The 18,976-nt window shown below is 41.3% G+C and overlaps 1 pseudogene; it reads right to left on the reverse strand.

Moving 5' to 3' along the window:
* The window catches only part of LOC150039449 (piezo-type mechanosensitive ion channel component 2-like), a 118,253-nt pseudogene that overhangs the window by 18,902 nt on the left and 80,375 nt on the right, over positions 1-18,976 (reverse strand).

Raw genomic sequence — 18,976 nt, forward strand, 5'->3', positions numbered from 1 at the left:
AGAATCCCTTGTTGAAATGCTTGGGACTGGAAAGTGTTCCAGATTTCAGATCTTTTTTTTTTCCCTTCTTCAAAATTTAAGAGATTTGAGTTTCATAATGAAACATTTTGGGTTGGAAACTCAAATCTAAACATCAAGTTTATGTATCCTAATTATTGTATTCGAATAGCCAGGAGGCAATTTCAAAATTATTTTACCAAATTTTGTGCATGAAAAAAGTTTCATGGGATGAGTTGATCTACTTCGTATGCTTGGCATTTAAAGTATTTTGGATTTAAGATGTCCAGATTAGGATGTCTAGATCTCTTTGTGTGCCGATACTCAGGTTTGAACTCAAGACCTCCCATTCTCCCTTGGCTTTTTCACTGAAACTTGGTGGCTACCTCTTGAGCCAAACCTCTAGGCTAGCTTTTGGCTGGTAAACTGGAAATAAGAGTCTCATGGACTTTTCTGCCTGGACAGGCTTTCAAACACAATCCTCATATCTCAATCTCCTGATGAGATTAGAAGCAAGAACCACAAGAGTCCTCTCTAGACTTCCTTAGAGAGAAACACGGCTTCAAGGCCGTGACTCAGTGACTCGTGACTGTGACTCAGTCATGTAGGTACTAAAGAATAAGAAGTCCTAGAGTTGCTAGTGAGCTCTTGATGACTGGGGCTGAGCTGGGCCATTCATGAGGTCAGAAGATACGTGTTTGTGTAAAGAGCTGGGCCTGCTGCCTGGTCTTACTTGTTGAGCAGTAGCTCGCTGGCTGTCAGCTCATGAGTGAGGGGTGGTAAGATGCTGGATTCTAGCTTGTCTGTGCGGCTGTCATCAGGGCTAACCACCATGTGGTTCTTGGCTCCAGAATCGTCCTGTGAGGCAAAGGACAGGTGCTCAAAGCTGACAGCCTTGCTGTAAGAGGGAGGGGCCTCCACATCCCCATCGTCTGTGGAGAACTGGGGCAACTCTTCATCAGGAGTGAGGCCAACCTCCTCTGCCTCGGCATCAAACTCCACCACCACCACCACCTCCTCCTCTTCCTCCTCCTCTTCCTCTTCCTCCTGTTCCTCCTCCTCCGCCTCCTCTTCCACCTCTTCCTCCTCTTCCTCTTCCTCCTCTTCTTCCTGCTTCTCCTCCTCAGCTTCTCTGAGCTCAGGCTCTAAGCCCATGGCTTCCTCCTCCGCCTCCTCCACCTCCACTTCCTCGATGGTTTCCGTGGTCCCCTGGTGTGAGTACAGCATGGTGCACTGTGTAGGTTCACTGTTAGGAGAGAGGATGGGCACAGAGCACTCATCTTAGCGTGCATACTCCCCACGACTAGCCTGAACTCTCAAGACATGCCTCAGAACTCCCAAGAGAAAACATCAAGCAAGAGAGGAAAAGAAATACCCCATTTTCAAAAATGCATTCCATCTGCTTTGTTCCATCAGACTAATTCCTGGTCTGCAGAAACAGCACACACAGCAGCCTTTCTGATATAGAAGTGGACAGTGAGCACGGACCCCGTTCAAAACCGAAGCAAGTCACATTTCTCTCAAGATGCAAATTTCATCTATGTACAGAGGCTTATCTCTCTCTCTCTATATATATTTTTTTTTCAAACAAAGTTCACAGCCATGAGCTTTGGGGTTTATTTCTAAATCATCATCATCTAGTCAGCATAGCCTACCCATCAGCAGATGTCTCTGAAGAAGAGAGGAGTGGAGATGCAAAGAACAAGCCATGCTAGTGCCACACATTTTTTTTTTTTGCCAGTCCTGGGCTTGAGCTCAGGGCCTGAGCACTGTCCTTGGACTTTCTCAAGGCTAGAGCTCTACCACTTGAGGCTCAACACCACTTCCGGCTTTTTTCTATGTATGTGGTACCGAGGAATCGAACCCGGGTCTTCATGCATGCTAGGCAAGCACTTTAACCACTAGGCCAAACTCCCGGCCCCACATTTTTTTTTTAAATTAAGATATGTTCTACTCTCAGTCCTACGTAAAGGACCCACTCAGATCGACTGGGATGAGAGGAGTGATCGCCAGCTGAGCTGACCCAGTGATTACTGACCAACAGCTCCCATGAGCTGCAGTCATTTTTCTGGAAATCTTTACCTTCTCAGTATGGCTTCCCTCTCATGGCCCGCTATACTCTGGGATGTTGTCCTTTCTCTTCCAGGCTCCTAAAGGCATCTGTGTACTATTACTTATTGGTCTCTCTTTCAGAATTTCTCTACACGCTGTGGCCATGGTATACTTTCCCCTGTCTCCTCCCTTTCCTTTCCACCCTTTTTGTCCAGCTTTCCCTATCTGCATGCAGGAAAGGTTGGAACAGAAAACAGAGAAGCCATGCGAGGCCATTCCTGACATGAATATGTTGCTGTGTCCTTTCGTTGGAGGTGGAGGAAGCCTGAGGACTTCTCCCCACCTCCGAAGAGGACAGGATTATTTGGAGCCTGGTGGAGGGTGTATATAATTTGTTAGATTCTGAAGTATGCACTCGTGTCTACATGAAATACATGAGCAAGTAGGCCCTAGAAACATGGAGATCTTCAAATGTACAGATAAAATCTATTTTTATTGGTATGTACTCATGCCAATGAGTATGAATGAGCAGGGAAGAGCCCACATGGCATCTTGTGACAGAAGAACCAGGTCGAACCCTTAAACTTGCTCAGAGCTTTGGTCTTAAGAATGCACATCATGTAGACAGCTCCGGGAATGCAAGGCCTAACAAGAGATTCACTAGATACCTACCTCCTCTAGATATAGCTCTCTAACAAGCAGAGACATTGTCTCACTACCCCATGGATTTTCAGATTATAGGAGCAACCCTACCCAAGTTCTGACTTCCTAATGTTTGGGAGTCAAGGTAAGCAGAGTTCCTAAGGTTGGGGGGGGTATCACATGAGAGCCTGAAGGCTATGGGCTCCTTCAGAAGTCAGCAAGCTCCAACCAAACCCCCAGCCTACATCCTGCAGCATGCAGTGTTGTAGTGATCCCCACAGCTGCCAGAAATCAAAGTAAGCATCATCAAATTTGCCACCATGAGCTATCAGAGTTACATTTCTTTTAGACTGGGTTATTTTCATGTCAGGATAAGCACAATCTAGCTGGTATCCTTAAACACACTAATATATATATATATATATATAACACATATATTATCTATCTATCTATCTATACACGTGTGTGTGTGTGTGTGTGTGTGTGTGTGTGTGTGTGTGTGTGTGTGTGTGTGTGTGTGTATGTATGTGTGTGTCCTGAAGTTTGAATTCCGGACCTGGCACTGAGCACTTTTTTTTTTTTAAATCAGTGCTAGAGCTCTACCACTTGAGCTAGAGTTCCACTTCTGGCTCCTTTGGTAGTTAATTGGAGATGAGTCTCATAATCTTTCATGCTTGGGTGGGTTTTGATCCTCAGATCTCAGCCTCCTGAGAAGCTAGGATTACAGGCTGAACCATTGGCACCTACCCCTAAAATATTTTTTTTTTAAAATGTCTTGGCTTTGTTTACAGATAATTCATTTCTAAGTAGTTACCTTTGCAGGGGACAGGATTCAATAAAAACATAAGCTATTATATGTGGATGAACATTAAATGATGAAGTTCATCATAAACTGTTAAAAATGAGAGGGGTGGGCTAAAAAAAACCAGCAACGTGGTTGGGATGATTTTGATGAAAGTATCTTACATGCATGTTTAAATATCACAACGAAGCCTCTTTGTACAATTGATTCATATTAATAAATATTTACAAAGTCTTCATTGCAAACAAAACAAGTGGCAGCCTACAATGGAGATACATTCAAAATAATATTCTCTTAAAAAGGCAGTGGTAAAACATTCTGGCTCTTTTTTGTGTGTGGTGTGTGGTGCTGGAGTTTGATCTTGGGGCTTCTAGTTGATGGGCAGTCATCCAGCCTTGTTAAGCCATGTCCTCAGGCTTTTTGTTTCAGTTTTCTGGATAGGCCTCAAGGCGTGCTCAGGCTGCCCTGGACCACATCTTCCTGTCTGTACATCCCATCTAGCTAGGATGACAGGCACATACCACCAAGGACCAGTTTAATGGTTGAGATGGAGGCTCGCTCATGACCTTTTTAGCTAGGGTTGGCCTCCGATTGTGAACCATCTCATCTTTGCCTCTTGGGTTAGTTGGGATTATAGGTGTGACTTATTTGCCTGGGTATGACTTTTAGGTTAGCTACACACATAAGACATTGGCAGATTTATTCGGAATCAACTAAAAATGGCTATGCACGACAGCTTTTCAGGGTGTGTTCTTTTGTAGAGTATGTCTCCTTGGGTTAAATCCTAAGAAAAAGTTTCTATAATTCCTGAGGTTTCGCCATATGAAGGCTGCCAATAGAACCTGTAAATCAAGTATAGGTAGCATGCTTACACATGAGTATTTACAGTCAGAATTTTAAAGAATGCCCTGATAGACAAAACTGAAGTGGGGTTAGTGTCATGGACACTGGGGGACAGTCAGCCTCAGAAGGGGCTACAGTTCTGTTTTTGTTAGTCGTGCACATGCTTCCAAGGCAAGCTAAGAAAGAAACTCAGCATACATGATAAAACTTATCTCTGCAAAGACATCAAGGGGGAAGGGAACCAGATTTCAGAACAAAGCATGCACGAACGAGTTAAGCACCTTGATGCTAAACTGCCACTGTCAGCTGAAGAGGAAGACAAGTCCATGCTGAGCATTTTACGGAGGTTAGGCCGAGCACGCTCGCTTGTTTTAGGAACGGGGTCTTGTCCATCTAAGTCATCAAGGGTAGACTGCCTTGAGAACAGCATGGTGGCTTCGGTGTAGCAGCTAGCATCGCAAACAGTTATAGAAACACAGAGTTAAAAGACCACTGGTCCATCAGCTCACATATAATCAACCAACCTATACACTGCCAAGCAAATAACGCACAACACAATCAACACCACCACCAAACCTGACCACGCAGCCGCGAGGACCTGTTTAGCAGGCTAACAAAATAGAAGAAGGCTGGAATTAAAAAAAAATACATTGGCGATAATAAATTTTCAAATGACACTTTCTGGGTGGGCCAGGGAAACAGAATAATTATATGTTTCAGTCATTCTCTCAAAAGGTAGGTTTTCTATCATTATAAGATTGCAATGGAGTTGTTCTTTTGTTTTTGACCAAAAAAAATGAGATTTCTCTGGAAAGGGTAACACTAAGTTCACCGAGAACATTTATCAACCCAATTGCATAAACAAGAAAATTAATTTTGCATACAATTTGAATGAATTTCACTTTTCTTTTGAAAAAATTCACCAGAATGCTCTGGAATAATGCCACAAAACTGACTTTTCCCACCGTTTTCTGAATGATATTTGGTTAAGCCAAACAATGTACACAGAAAAGATACTGGTTTGACATATACCAAGATATCAACCAATATAAAAAGTCAGAGTACTAAAAGAAAATAATAAAGGAATCCTAGCAAAGCCAGGTTAGTGACAGGTCACTAGACCTGTCCCAGGAATGAAAGATCCGAGCCAGCTTCCACTGGAAGAATCTCTCCTGGGGAAGACACTGCTATTTTCTAGCATTATAACTTCATGGAGACCTTAGCATTGACCAATTTCTGCTGGAAAATTTGGAAGTTCTAAAGTATAAATTGAAAATGAGGCTCAGTCAGCACAAAAACTCACCTAGCTCCCAACAAAATGGACTTCTTGTATCTCCTCTTTTGTGAGTTTAAAATCAAAATACATTACAGACCAGACCAATTTTTAATGGTTACAGTTTCCTAGCATATTTGTTGACTTACTACTTTATAATTTGGGAGATATTTTGACAGTGTTTAACTCAAAGCAACCAATAATTTCCAATATCTCCAAACTCACAAGTTTGTTCTCTCTCTCTCTCTCTCTCTCTCTCTCTCTCTCTCTCTCTCTCTCTCTCTCTCTCTCTCTCTCTCTCTCTCATATGCTGTACTGAGGCTTGAACTCAGGACTTGTTGCCTCTTAGCTTTTTACTCAAAGCTGGTGATGTACCATATGAATTATAGCCTCATTTCTGGCTTTTTCATAGTTAATTGGAGATAAGAGCCTCATAAACTTTCTGCCAGGGTTGGCTTTGAATCATGATCATCATATCTCAGTCTCCTGAAAGGCTTGGATTATAGGCTTGAGCTACCAGTGTGTGGCGAACTCATAGGTTTTGATCATGAGTATAGTACCTAATTAAAAATCAATCTCATGACTTTATTTTTACCAGTTTACCCCTTTTTTTTCCTCCTCACTTTTGATGTGTATTCAGTTAATCTCCTTAGACAAGGTATAAATTTTAGAGTTAAGAACCACTAGTATACGAATCATGCAGGTTTTCTTTGTGAACTATTTCAGTTTTCTTTGTTCTCTCTCTGTATATATGCGTATCAAACTATTTGTTCAAGCAAGTCCAGGTAGGGTTTTCAGAAAGCTGAAGAAATCCTTATTTTTTTTTTTACAAAAATATTACACAATTTCACAATGATATGTGTCTTGCCTCTTTAACAAGGGGTTAATGCTACCATTACCATCAATGTACTAACTCATGAAAAAAAACTATTCCATTAATTTTCCTTTCCATTTAGATATCTTAGGGACAAAAACAATCCCTTTATTATAAAACAAGACAAAAATGTTAAAAACAGACATTTAAGAAAACATTATAAATCACATTAGAGACAACATACTTTCTTGAAGGAAAGATAACAATGGAATAACATAGTATGCATATATAGAATAAGATCCTTCATTGTGTAGAAGGAAATAATTTGAACTGAATATGATTTTATTTTTGCATAAATAAGGCAGAGCTACCCGAACCTTTTAAATTTGGCACCTGAAAAGCTATTGTTTGGGTTAGATTCTGTCCACCCTAGACATACACAGAAAAGCCTTGCTCAAAAACTGAGGGCAGGGCCGGGAGTTTGGCCTAGTGGTTAAAGTGCTTGCCTAGCATGCATGAAGACCCGGGTTCGATTCCTTGGTACCACATACATAGAAAAAAGCCAGAAGTGGTGCTGAGGCTCAAGTGGTAGAGCTCTAGTCTTGAGAAAGTCCAAGGACAGTGCTCAGGTCCTGAGCTCAAGCCCAGGACTGGCCAAAAAAAAAAAAAAAAAAAGAATGTCTTTGGGCCGGGAGTTTGGCCTAGTGGTAGAGTGCTTGCCTAGCATGCACGAAGACCCGGGTTCGATTCCTCGGTGCCACATACATAGAAAAAAAGCCAGAAATGGTGCTGAGGCTCAAGTGGAAGAGCTCTAACCTTGAGAAAATCCAAGGACAGTGCTTAGGCCCTGAGCTCAAGCCCACGACTGGCAAAAAAAACAAAACAAAACAAAAAACAAAAAAACTGAGGGCAGTACGCATTTTTAAATATGAAGCAAATGGATGGATGGGGTGAGTAAATGGACATGAGATTAGACAGACAGATGGAGGGATGGACTGGTAAGTGAGTAAAAGGTGGGTGGGTAGATGGATGAGTGGGTAGGTGATGGAACATTTCTCAGAAGATGTGTGCCTTTATTTATGAGAGGTTTTTGTTTATAAACAGGCTCTAAAGTGGATGAATATGGACCTTGTAGTTAGTACTCAACACAATCAGAATGTTCATTGCTCTACCATCCTGAACACTATACCTGTGCGTGTATGTGTGTTCACCTGCTCATGTTCACTCTGATTGTTGTTCTGTTCTGACTACAATGCTAGGGTCCAATCCCAGGGCCTCATACATACTTAGCATGCAAGAGCTACATCCTTAGCACTGATTGCTTGGTGAGATAAAATGTAATACATGAGAGTTTAGACAGAATGTGAGTTAAATGAATCTTAAGTTTTGGCATTAAAGCAAATTAAGGAGAGAACAGAGATTTCATTGAAGTACATTGATTTATAGATATAGAGACATGTTACTAAAAAATAAATTTAAGAAGACTGCTGGGCCTCCAGGAATGGAAACAAGAGGTTTTTCCCTTGTTGTTCCTTTTTTTATTTTTTTTGGCAGTCCTGGGCTTGAGCTCTGTGCCTGAGCACTGTCCTTGGACAGTGCTAGAGCTCTACCTCTTGAGCTTCAGCACCACTTCCAGTTTTTTTTTTTTTCCTATGTATGTGGTACCAAGGACTCGAATCCGGGTCTTCGTGCATGCTAGGCAAGCACTCCACCACTAGGCTAAATTCTCAGCCCCTGTTCCTTTTGCTTTCTTTTACTTGTCTTGTTTGTTTGTTTGTTTCTCTGTCTCTGGGAGGGTAAGCGGGGCCGGGGGGGGCACAGAAATAGACGGACAAAGGTGAACAAATAAAGCAATGATACTCACTAGACATTATGTTGAAAATGAACTAGACAACTTGTGGATGGGGGACAGGAGGGAAAAACTAGGAGAGAGAGCGAGAGAGAGTGAGGGAAAGAGTGACATTGTCCAAACAGAAATGTACTCATTTGTGTATGGTGTATTCATGTGTATATTTTCTGGAGGATGAGGGGGTAGAGAACTCAAAGGAAAAGGGGCGAAAGTGCAGCAGTGGAGTTCGCTGGATGCTGATGAAGGTGAACTATACAATTTGTGGGTAGAGATAGGAAGAAGGGACTGGGAGAGAGCAAGGTGAAATAAGACACTGCACAAAGGAAATGTACTCATTACTTGACTCATATAACTGCCATCTCTTTGAACATCACATTTATAATAACAATAAAGAGTAACTTTTTTTTCCAGACCTGGATCTTGAAGTCAGGGCCTGGGCACTGTCCCTAAGCTTCTTTTGTTCAAGGTTAGGACTCTACTACTTGAGCCACAGCACCACTTCTGGCTTTTTCTGTTTATGTGGTACTGAGGACTCAAATTCAGGACTTAATGGCCTGCTAGGCAAGCATTCTACCACTAGGCCACATTTCCAGCCTAAAGTAAAAAATTTAAAAAGTCATAGAGTGCTAGCCTTGAGGAAAAGAATTCAGGGACAGTGTCCAAGCACTGAGTTCAAGCCCCATATCCTACCCTCCCAAAAGATACTTGTTACCTGACTTATGTAACTGTAACCCCACTGAATATCATCTTTATAATAACAATAAAGAATACAAATTGGAATATATACTATTTTAAAACTTGAGTTTGTAGCCCAGACAAAAATGTGTACATATAACAGCAACAGATATATCTATAACAATTATCTTTCCATGCTAAAAAATATAAATCTATTTGCATCCATAGATAATTGTGGAGTAGAAAAAATAACAGGCTGAATCAGAGAAGCTAAAATATTGCAATTGAGTACTAGTTCAAAAACAAGTCCTTCAGGGTAAAAGGAACAATTATTTTTAAACCACTTCTCCCAGACATTTCGATTTTGATTTCCAGTTTCTATTTGGGGTTTTGGTTTTGACTGAATGGTCTCAATCCCCCTTTCCCCATTTCATCTGGAAATGGAGAAATGTCACCCTAGCCTTTAGCATCTTCCTTAGCCCTGAGATATAACTCGTGATGATAGTTCCAGTGTGCACTTTCTCATCTCAGCACGTACTAGAGGAGACAATGGAAGTGTCTCAGATTTTCCCAGGCTCACATCATGTATCTAGTGGGTTAGTCCCTTATCTATTTGTGTTTGGCTAGAATTGAGCCCAGGAACTGGCCTGGAATAGGTGATGTACAACAAAATTTATGAAAACAAAAGTAAACATACAGATATCCTCAGGGATAACATTCTGAGCTAGCAGAAGACTACGACGTGCAATTGTTTCAGTCAGCTAAGCATCCTAGGTCATACCCATTTTTCCTTCAAAGGCATTGCTCTGTAACTGCTCGGTAACTCCCTCTTGTCTTTGAAATATCTGGCTAGAGAAGCACATAGCATCTGGTAAGATGCTAAGGTACAGCTTGAGTGCTGCAGCAGAGCCTGCCTCTATCCGCATGGAGTCCAGCTGCATGGAGGTCAGTGCGTAGGTCTGCTGCAAAGTCCAGAGAAAATAGAAACAAGCTAATAGAACGAAAGCTTTTTTTGGAACCATTGTCAGCAGAAACATTTAAGGAAAGCAGTAGAAGGCAGAAAGGAGCAGGGTAGATTCTTGATGAAGCAAATGTTTTGGAGGCCTGACCCAAGAGTAATTTAGAGGTTGGGAAGGGGCTACTGTGCTTTACTTCAAGCTTGGAAATCTCACCACTGAGCCTGTGAATTGTACTCAACATCACCGCCTGCTTTTCATTAGAGGGTCTAGGGAACGAGGTTCTTTCAACACTGCAGTGTGGGAATACATCACCTGTAGGGCCAGGGGCACGAGGCACCTTTTTGACTTTCATTTTTCACCCATCCTCATCTCAGGTGTGATGCCACTGACTGCATTTACCTGGGGCCAAGAAAACCCACATTTTGGGAAGTGCAGTACCTGGAGATACTGTCATGGGAATCTAAGCTATCCATTCTGCAGGCTGCCTGTGCCTCCGAGGTGGCTCCCGGGTGCTCGTCAATGGTGTCCAGTCCTGACTCTCTGGAGAGGTTCATGATGTGGTTCTGGTAGTACATGTGGATGCTTTCCCGGGTTGGCACATTGCCCTGTGGAGAAAGGGGGGGTGTCACCATCATTCCTGGGGACCACTCTATACCAGATCAGCAATGCTCAGTACTTACACATAGCTGGCCTAAATACACCCTGTTAGGGAAGATGAGCATTAATGCCACTCAGTATCACTAGATAATTCTAAAGAGGAAGCCTTTGGTACATGGGTGATGATGTCTCGGTCATAGTGCTTTTCCAGAAACAGGCTACTATTTCTGAATAGAATTTATAAGCTGTTCATGACTATGGTATACTTTATTGTTGCTATACTCATCTGAATTTTTCCAAAGATTAATTGAAGTTCTTTATAGGCTACAGCAAAGTCTATATATCTGTGAACTCTGAGGAGGGGAGAAGGGAGAATGAATAATCTATGTGTAGAAGGTGCTCATGACCTGTAGGCAAGTTTTGTAGCTCATTATGTCTATACAACTATTCCAAAACCAAGAAGAAAGGAGTTGAAATGTTTGGCAACAAGCTCAAATAATCATGGCCACAGTATTACCTTCTTAATCTCTCTGGTCAGCATACACCTCTCAATCCTCAGCACAGTTGATATGTCAATGTGCTCCCTTGAAATGGAGTTAAGCCAGGTGGTGAAACTATCCACAGTTGCCAGGAACAGGACCCAGGTGAACTTCAGAATATTAAATATCCTCTTGATGATGTTATCTAGGAGAAACACAGTACCACAAGTGATTTTGGTGTCATGCAGGGCTGTACATTATTTTTTTTCCAGTCTTGGGACTTGATCTCAGGATCTGGGCACTGTCCTTGGGCTTTCTCAAGGCTAGCACTCTACCATTTGAGTCACAGCATCACTTCTGGCTTTTTCTGTGCATGTACTAAGGAATTGAACCCAGGGCTTTGTGCATGCTAGGTAAGCACTCTACCACTAGGCCACATCCCAGGCCATCCTCCTTTTTTCATGAAGAGTTCATTACATTGACAAAAGGCTATGTATATATAGGTATATACATATATATATATATATATTATAGGGTTGCTGTTGTTGTTGAATGCTCTAGCTTCACCCAAGTTGGGCTCGCCACAAAATTCTGCACCTGGGATTGATTTCTCCCACCAATCAAAGCTTTGGGAGTCCTGCTACAGGTGGGTTTTCATCCTATTCTGTGGCTGTGACTGGGGAATAAGGAGCTGTCACATGGTTGCACTGTTCAGAGTACAAACATATTCCCCAAGTATTGACAAAGCAAATAAGCCACCCCCAGCATGCTAAGAAATTTATATATGAGCTCTTGACTTCTGAGGAAAGTCTGAGATGTTTCCACAGCTATAGGGACCTTATTCTTTCAAGTATTAATTTTTTAAGAAGGAAGGAAATCTTGTCACTTACAACCACATGGATGAACATGAAGGACCTTAAATGAAATAAGTTGAATGCTGATAAATAAATGCTGAATGATCTCATTCACATATGGAACCTAAGCTAGTCAAGCTCACGGGGTAGAATTGAATCCTGGGAAAGGCGGAAATGGGAAAGGAATCAAGTAGCTCAAAGAGTACACACCTGTACTTACCCAGATTGGCCGTGTGGTACATATGCATCCGTAATTAGTAATAAAAAAATGCTGCAAAGTTACTAATGAGTAGACTGTATGTGCTCACACGAAAAGTTAACTCAAGCTGTGCACAGTGGCTCACGCCTGTAATCCTAGCTACTCAGGAGGCTGAGATCAGAGGATGCTAGTTCAAAGCTGGCCCTGAGCACTAAAGTCCCTGAGACTCTTATCTCCAATTAACCACTAGAAAATTGGAAGTGGGGCTGTGTCTCCAGGGTAGGACGATAGCCTTGAGCTGAAGAGCTCAGGGACAGCGCCCAGGCCCAGAGTACAAGCCTCATGACTGACAAATGAAAAAAAAAAGTTGAGTCTGGGGTGATGGTTAGAGTTACTTGTTGGACTGTAGCAATCACTTCAGTATACATAGGGTATGGAAATAGTATGTCGCATGCTTTAAATATGGAATCAAAATGAGGGAGGGTCTTCCAGGAGCTGCATTTTAGGAAGCTGGAAGAGAGTTTCCTTTGTTAGGCAAAGAAGGGAAATGAGGTCCTAGCAGATGCCACAGAAGAACAATTCTGAGGAAGAAGCCAAGAATGCTTAAATTTCTCTCCCCACCCCTGCTGCCTTAAAATGACCTTGGCCAATGCAAGTGGTGACAACCCAAGTGTAGTTGGGCCTACAGATGCTTCACGTAGACACAAAAGGGAATGTAAATTAGGGTTAAATTCACCAGTTTGCTTTAGCAGCTTCTTAAGTTTTGAGAACTTAGATTTTTCTACTATGTATAATTACTTCTTTCAAGTGGTATTTGTTATTGGCCATAAAACATTTGATCACTTTATTCCCTTTTTCATCACTTGTTCAACAATAATTTACAGTGTGTACTACAAGACAAATGTCCCCATTTTACCAGAAGTAGCAAAAATAAACACAATGATGACATTACAGTTTTGCTTTGCTAGAGGTGATGTTAAAGCAGACTCAAGAGCTGAGGTAGCAACAAGAATTAGAAATGGGAAGGAGAGGACTTTAAAAAAAATTAACTGGGGCCTGGAGTTTGGCCTAGTGGTAGAGTGCTTGCCCAGCATGCATAAATACCCACGTTCCTTAGTACCACATACATAGGGAAAAAAAAAAGCTGGAAGTGGTGCTGAGGCTCAAGTGATAGTGCTCTAGCTTTGAGAAAGTCCAAGGACAGTGTTCAGGCCCTGAGCTCAAGACCAGGACTGGCAATAAAAAAAATAACTTTTGAGTCCCAGAGCAGCAGAGGTAGTGATGAAGAACTCAGATTCTGGATTCAAACTGCTAGAATACAAACCTCAGCTGCAAACTGCTAGAATACAAACCTCAGCTGCATTTTTCTGTGCTGTGTAGTGATTCAAGTGGTAGAGCACATGCTGCCAAGTGATTAGCCCCAAGTTCAAATCCCAGTAAAACCACAAAAAGAAAGCACGTTTCTTTATGTCTCAGTTCCTTCTTCATTAAATGTGGGTAAGAGTTTTTGTTGTTGTTGTTGTTTTATTTAGTTTTGTCAGTTGTGGGACTTGAACTCTGGGCCTGGGTGCATCCCTGAGCTCTTTGGTTCAAGGTTAGCACTCTATACTATGAGCCACAATGCCACTTCAAGTTTTCTGGTGGTTAATTGGAGATAAGAGTCTCATAGACTTTTGTTCCCAGGCTCACTTTGAACTGTGATTCTCAGGTCTCAGCCTCCTGAGTAGCTAGGATTACCAGCATGAGTCATTGATACCCGGTCAATTTTAAAGGAGTTAAACAAGTTACTATGGCAATAGAACTTGGAAAAGTGCCTGTCAAAGAAGATTGCAATTTGAAATGCTGGAAAAAGTTGTATAAAGCTTTATGTCACTAATATGATGCCTAGCTCTGCAAACATGCACATTCAATTATGTGGTAATGCAGCCTGGGAGTAATGGAAGTAAGGGTGCCTGAATTAGAAAATGGAGGCTTTGGAAGCTTAGTATTTGCCTGAGGAGTAGGAGACAATCTTGGGACAATCCTGTCTGTTAAGTACTGTGTGCAGTCGTTTTGAAGCTCAAGATGGAGAGATTTACATGTTTTCTGCCCTACTCAGCATATTCATTCATAGATTTTTTTTTGTTTTCTGTGTGTGTGTGTGTGTGTGTGTGTGTGTGTGTGTGTGTGTGTGTGTGTGTGTGTGTTTGGTCAATTGTGGAACTTGACCTCTGAGCCCTGGGTGCTATCCCTGAGTTCTTCAGCTCAAGGCTAGTGCTCTACCACTTGAGCCACAGCACCACTTTTGGATTTTTCTGTGTATGAAACCCAGGGCTTCATGCATGCTAGGCAAACATTCTACCCATAGGCCACACTCCCAGCCCAGATTTTGTTTTTGCGTTTATTCTTTCCATCCTGGATGGAGAAACCATCCTCCCTGGCAGAGAACTACCAGAGTGGTGTTGTGACTGCACCAAAGCTGAGCACAACAGGCTTCTACCCATCTCTATTTCTTAGGATCCGGAGCAAGTCACTCTTACGAGGTTTTGGTTCTCCTCTCAAAAGGAATGGGTTGCTCTGAAGCTTCTGGGGCATTTAGATTCTCCCTAGTCCTATTCATCAGACATTCACTTTCTTCTTTCTGCATTTACTCTATCATTTATAGTATATGTTAGCTAGAAGAGAGAATAGTGAATGCTACTAACATAAAGAAATGATTAATTTGTCAGGTTATAGATGTGTTAATTACTCTGATATCGTCATCACACTTTTATAAATATGTATCTAAATATCACACTGTGCCACATAAATAGATATGGTTATTGTGATCAATGAGAAAAGCAAACTTAAAAAGATTATGCAAAGAAAAGGAAACAGAAAAGTTAATAGCCAGTGTGTGTGTGTGTGTGTGTGTGTGTGTGTGTGTGTGTGTGTGTGTGTGTGTGTCTTAATTCTACTGCTTTCTGTGAGGCATAGCACTTGTTTCTGAAACGCCTTTTATAAGTACTTACAGGAAAAGTTTTATAAACAGACAGCATTTTTACTCAGTGGTGCAGAGGTCAGCTCTGCTCTCAGAATCACTGCTCAGTCTTAAGAGAGATGAGTTGCTGGAGCTCGCTGATTATTTTGCTTCAGTCCAGAAACTCGGGGATTTACTCCAGGTAGGGCAGCCTTCCATTCTCTGCCATCTGGCCAAGAATCAGCTTCAAATTTCTTTATCTTTGCCTTTACTTTCTTACCTGGTCCATCAGATTTCTTCTTGACTGGTTCATCTTCACGATCTTCCCATTCCACTGGGCCTGTCAAGTGAGTTCAACAAAGATGAAATCGCTATGATATACAAACCCTTAGCCTAATTTTGATTATGTTCTAAAAAACTATGTGCCAGTGATTGTTTATAGAGATTCCCTTCTTGAGCACTTGTTTGTTAAACATGCCATTTGAAATATGATGTAAAAATCAATGTTAATAAATTCTTTAATAAAGAAGATGAAATTGATTCCTTTTACACCAGTACAATGCTGGTACTACTGTTATTGTTAATCTTGGTAAGCTTCTCTGCCCCTCTCTGCCATTTTTAATATTTTTCTCTTAGTAATTCTCTCCTCTGGTCATCACCTTGAGATTTCAGGAAGGACACCAACAATTCGTAAACATCTTGGGACAATAGCAGAAGCTGTCTCTCAGACAACTGAAGCCTTCTTATTGTGACCGGACACTACCCAACATCCTGGGAAACAAACCAACCATTAACCTGAGCACACCTTTGGCCAGGATCATTTAATCACATGTCTGGCCCCATCTTCCCTAACATGCATACAAATACCCCAGGGGCAATTTCAGTGTCACTTGGCTTCCTTAGCCTTCCTTTTTCTTTTTCTTTTCTTTTTTTTTTTTGCCAGTCCTGGGCTTGAGCTCAGGAACTGAGCACTGTCCTTGGACTTTCTCAAGGCTAGAGCTCTACCACTTGAGCCTCAGCACCACTTCCGGCTTTTTTCTATGTATGTGGTACAGAGGAATCGAACCCGGGTCTTTGTGCATGCTCGGCAAGCACTCTACCACTAGGCCAAACTCCCCACCCCAACCTTCTTTTTCTGTAAACCATCAAACTCCTCTCTGTAATCCGAGTGTAGAGACAGGAATAGATGGTCCAGTCCACTTTGACTGGAAATTCTGAACTGGGGCTTTTCGCCCAAAACTCCATTTTCAAACATTTTTAAAAAGCAGTGATGTCTTTGGAATACAGAGGTACAGGAAATGCATTTTTCTTGACCTAACACATGTAGGGATATACGTAGACTTCCCACGTTTGAGAACGTGCTCTGTTAGAAGTGTATGTTCTTAACTTTTGCTATACTTTTAACACACATGCATGCACATACATGAACATGTATGTGCGCTACATACACACATATACACAAAACAAAGGATATCTACTCTCACTCGTTCAATGTGGATAAAAAAACTAGACATAATCTTTTTGTTCACAAAAAAAGATTGTCTAGATACAATCTTTTTGAAATAATGGAAATAATTATGCATGTATATATTATGGAGCCTTTTGAACTATTAAAATGACATAGTTTCACAGTCAGAACATTGTTTTGATGTATTGTTCGTGAAAATTCAGTAATTTGTGCAGTATCAACTCATTTTTGAAAAACTAATAAAGAAAGTATATGCATGTGGGGAAGTGAGGATTTGTGGGCATAGAGGCCGGGCCCCAAGGCATGGGTTGGGGCGGATTGTGCCCTGCTTTATTACCACTTGTGTACTACTTTCAAGTGTGCATCAACTTTATCGTTTCAAACAAATGAAGTACCTTAAAATGAATGCTGCCAGATGATATCAGGGAGAAGAAAGGTTAAAAGAAAGAAGGGTTTGGGGTTGAAGAAATTTTTACTTTTCACCTTTTCTCTTTCACTACTTTTTAATTGCATAAGGAATGAATGATCACACTCCCTTTGTAAAGCATAAAGCTAGAGGAGATGAGGCTAAGGCTCCCTCACTCACAAGGGTTATGTTATCCATAAAACAAGTGCAGAATTCTTTGTGATATTTCTCTTGCATTTAGACACTGTTTTCTGCACCCATGAAAGTGCAAAGTATGGTCTGTGGTTTTTTTTGTTTGTTTGTTTCATGAATCATTGCATTAGGTAAATGCCATTTCCAGAGTGATATTTTTCACTTAAAAATATGTCAAGAAACTAGTGAACAGTGTTCTGTAATTCATTGGTAACACAATATACACATTTTTCTTCTTTCTAGAGACACATGAAGAACATTTCCAAATTGCTGTTTTTAACAAATAATATTTGATAGATATGATTTTTCCCAATGGATAGTCTTAAATATGTGATTCACAGATACAAATTTTGCTGAAGTCAAGGCACATATCTGAGAATGGGACTGATTCATTCTCCATAATGCTCACTAGGTTCTTCCATATAAACTCCTTCCTAACACTTCTCCACGTGTGAGCACATATCATCAACTCCCGAACCGTGACACATGAAATGCTCAGGCTCTTGCAAATCCAGTAGGTAAGCAACAATGTTCAAAACAACATAAACAACACTGAAAGTCACTACGTGACGTTTCGTTTGTTTCTTGTATTACTATTGAAGCCGATCACCTTTGTAACACCTTTGTTTACAGGTCTGTGAATTATTTTGTATGTATTCCTTTACTGGGTTAATAAAATCAACATCTGTTGATTGTAGGCATTCTTAACATATCCTGAAGACTAATCTTTTTGGTCAGATAGCTTTTTATTTTTTTTTTTGCCAGTCCTGGGCTTGAGCTCAGGGCCTGAGCACTGTCCTTGGATTTTCTCAAGGTTAGAGCTCTTCCACTTGAGCCTCAGCATCATTTCTGGCTTTTTTTCTATGTATGTGGCACCGAGGAATCGAACCCGGGTCTTTGTGCATGCTAGACAAGCACTCTACCACTAGGCCAAACTCCTGGCCCTGGTCAGATAGCTTTTAATGGCTATTTTTATTTCATCTTAAAGCAAATGTATTTTTTTTTTGCCAGTCCTGGGCTTGAGCTCAGGGCTTGAGCACTGTCCTTGGACTTTCCAAGGCTAGAACTCTACCACTTGAGCCTCAGCACCACTTCCAGCTTTTTCTATGTATGTGGTACCAAGCAATCGAACCCGGGTCTTCGTGCATGCTAGGCAAGCACTTTAACCACTAGGCCAAACTCCCGGCCCCAGCAAATGTATTATTATTTCTAACATTCAGAGTGTCTGAAGCAAGCCAGATTTGGGATGTTAGTATTCTTAGAGAGGAACACTTATTTTAAGGCTCTGCTTTTACTGAGTCCCATCTTGGGAGGCTATGGCAGCTCAAGTGCGCATGTGTATATGTGTATATGCACACATACACAGACACAGAAACACATATGCTGATACTGGACTTACTCAGAACCTGGGTGCTATCGTCTAGATTTTTCAACTCAAGGCTGGTGCTCTGCCACTTGAGCCACACCTTCTGGATTTTTGATAGTTAAGTGGAGATGATTTTTGTTAGTGAGTTTCATGGACTTTTTTTTCTCATGGACTTTTCTGTCCTACTGGTTTCAAACCAAGATCCTCAGATCTCAGCTGAGTAGCTAGGATTATAGGCAAGTAGTACCTGTTTACTTGCTGTTTTGAATGGAAATGACTAAGTTTTGTCTTTTTTGTTGACTATTCACAAAAAAGCACTCCTTAACTTAATCGTCAGGCATTGTCTTGTATCTCTTTTTGATAATTTAATGTCATCTAAAAAGTTTATCTTTCTAGTTTCTTCAGGTTAATTTTGATCTTTTCTCCCCATTTTATTGTTTTTCATTTTGTTGTTTTTGTTTTGGTCCCGGGGCTTGAACTCAGGACCTGGGTAGTCCCTGAGCTTTTTTGTTCAAAGCTAGAGACACTAGAGACACAGGTCTATTTCTTTCTCTCTCTCTCTCTCTCTCCT

The sequence above is a fragment of the Megascapheus bottae genome, unplaced genomic scaffold (genome assembly GCF_031878675.1).
Source record: "Megascapheus bottae isolate mThoBot1 unplaced genomic scaffold, mThoBot2.hap1 HAP1_SCAFFOLD_40, whole genome shotgun sequence".
Taxonomy (NCBI): Eukaryota; Metazoa; Chordata; class Mammalia; order Rodentia; family Geomyidae; genus Megascapheus; species Megascapheus bottae.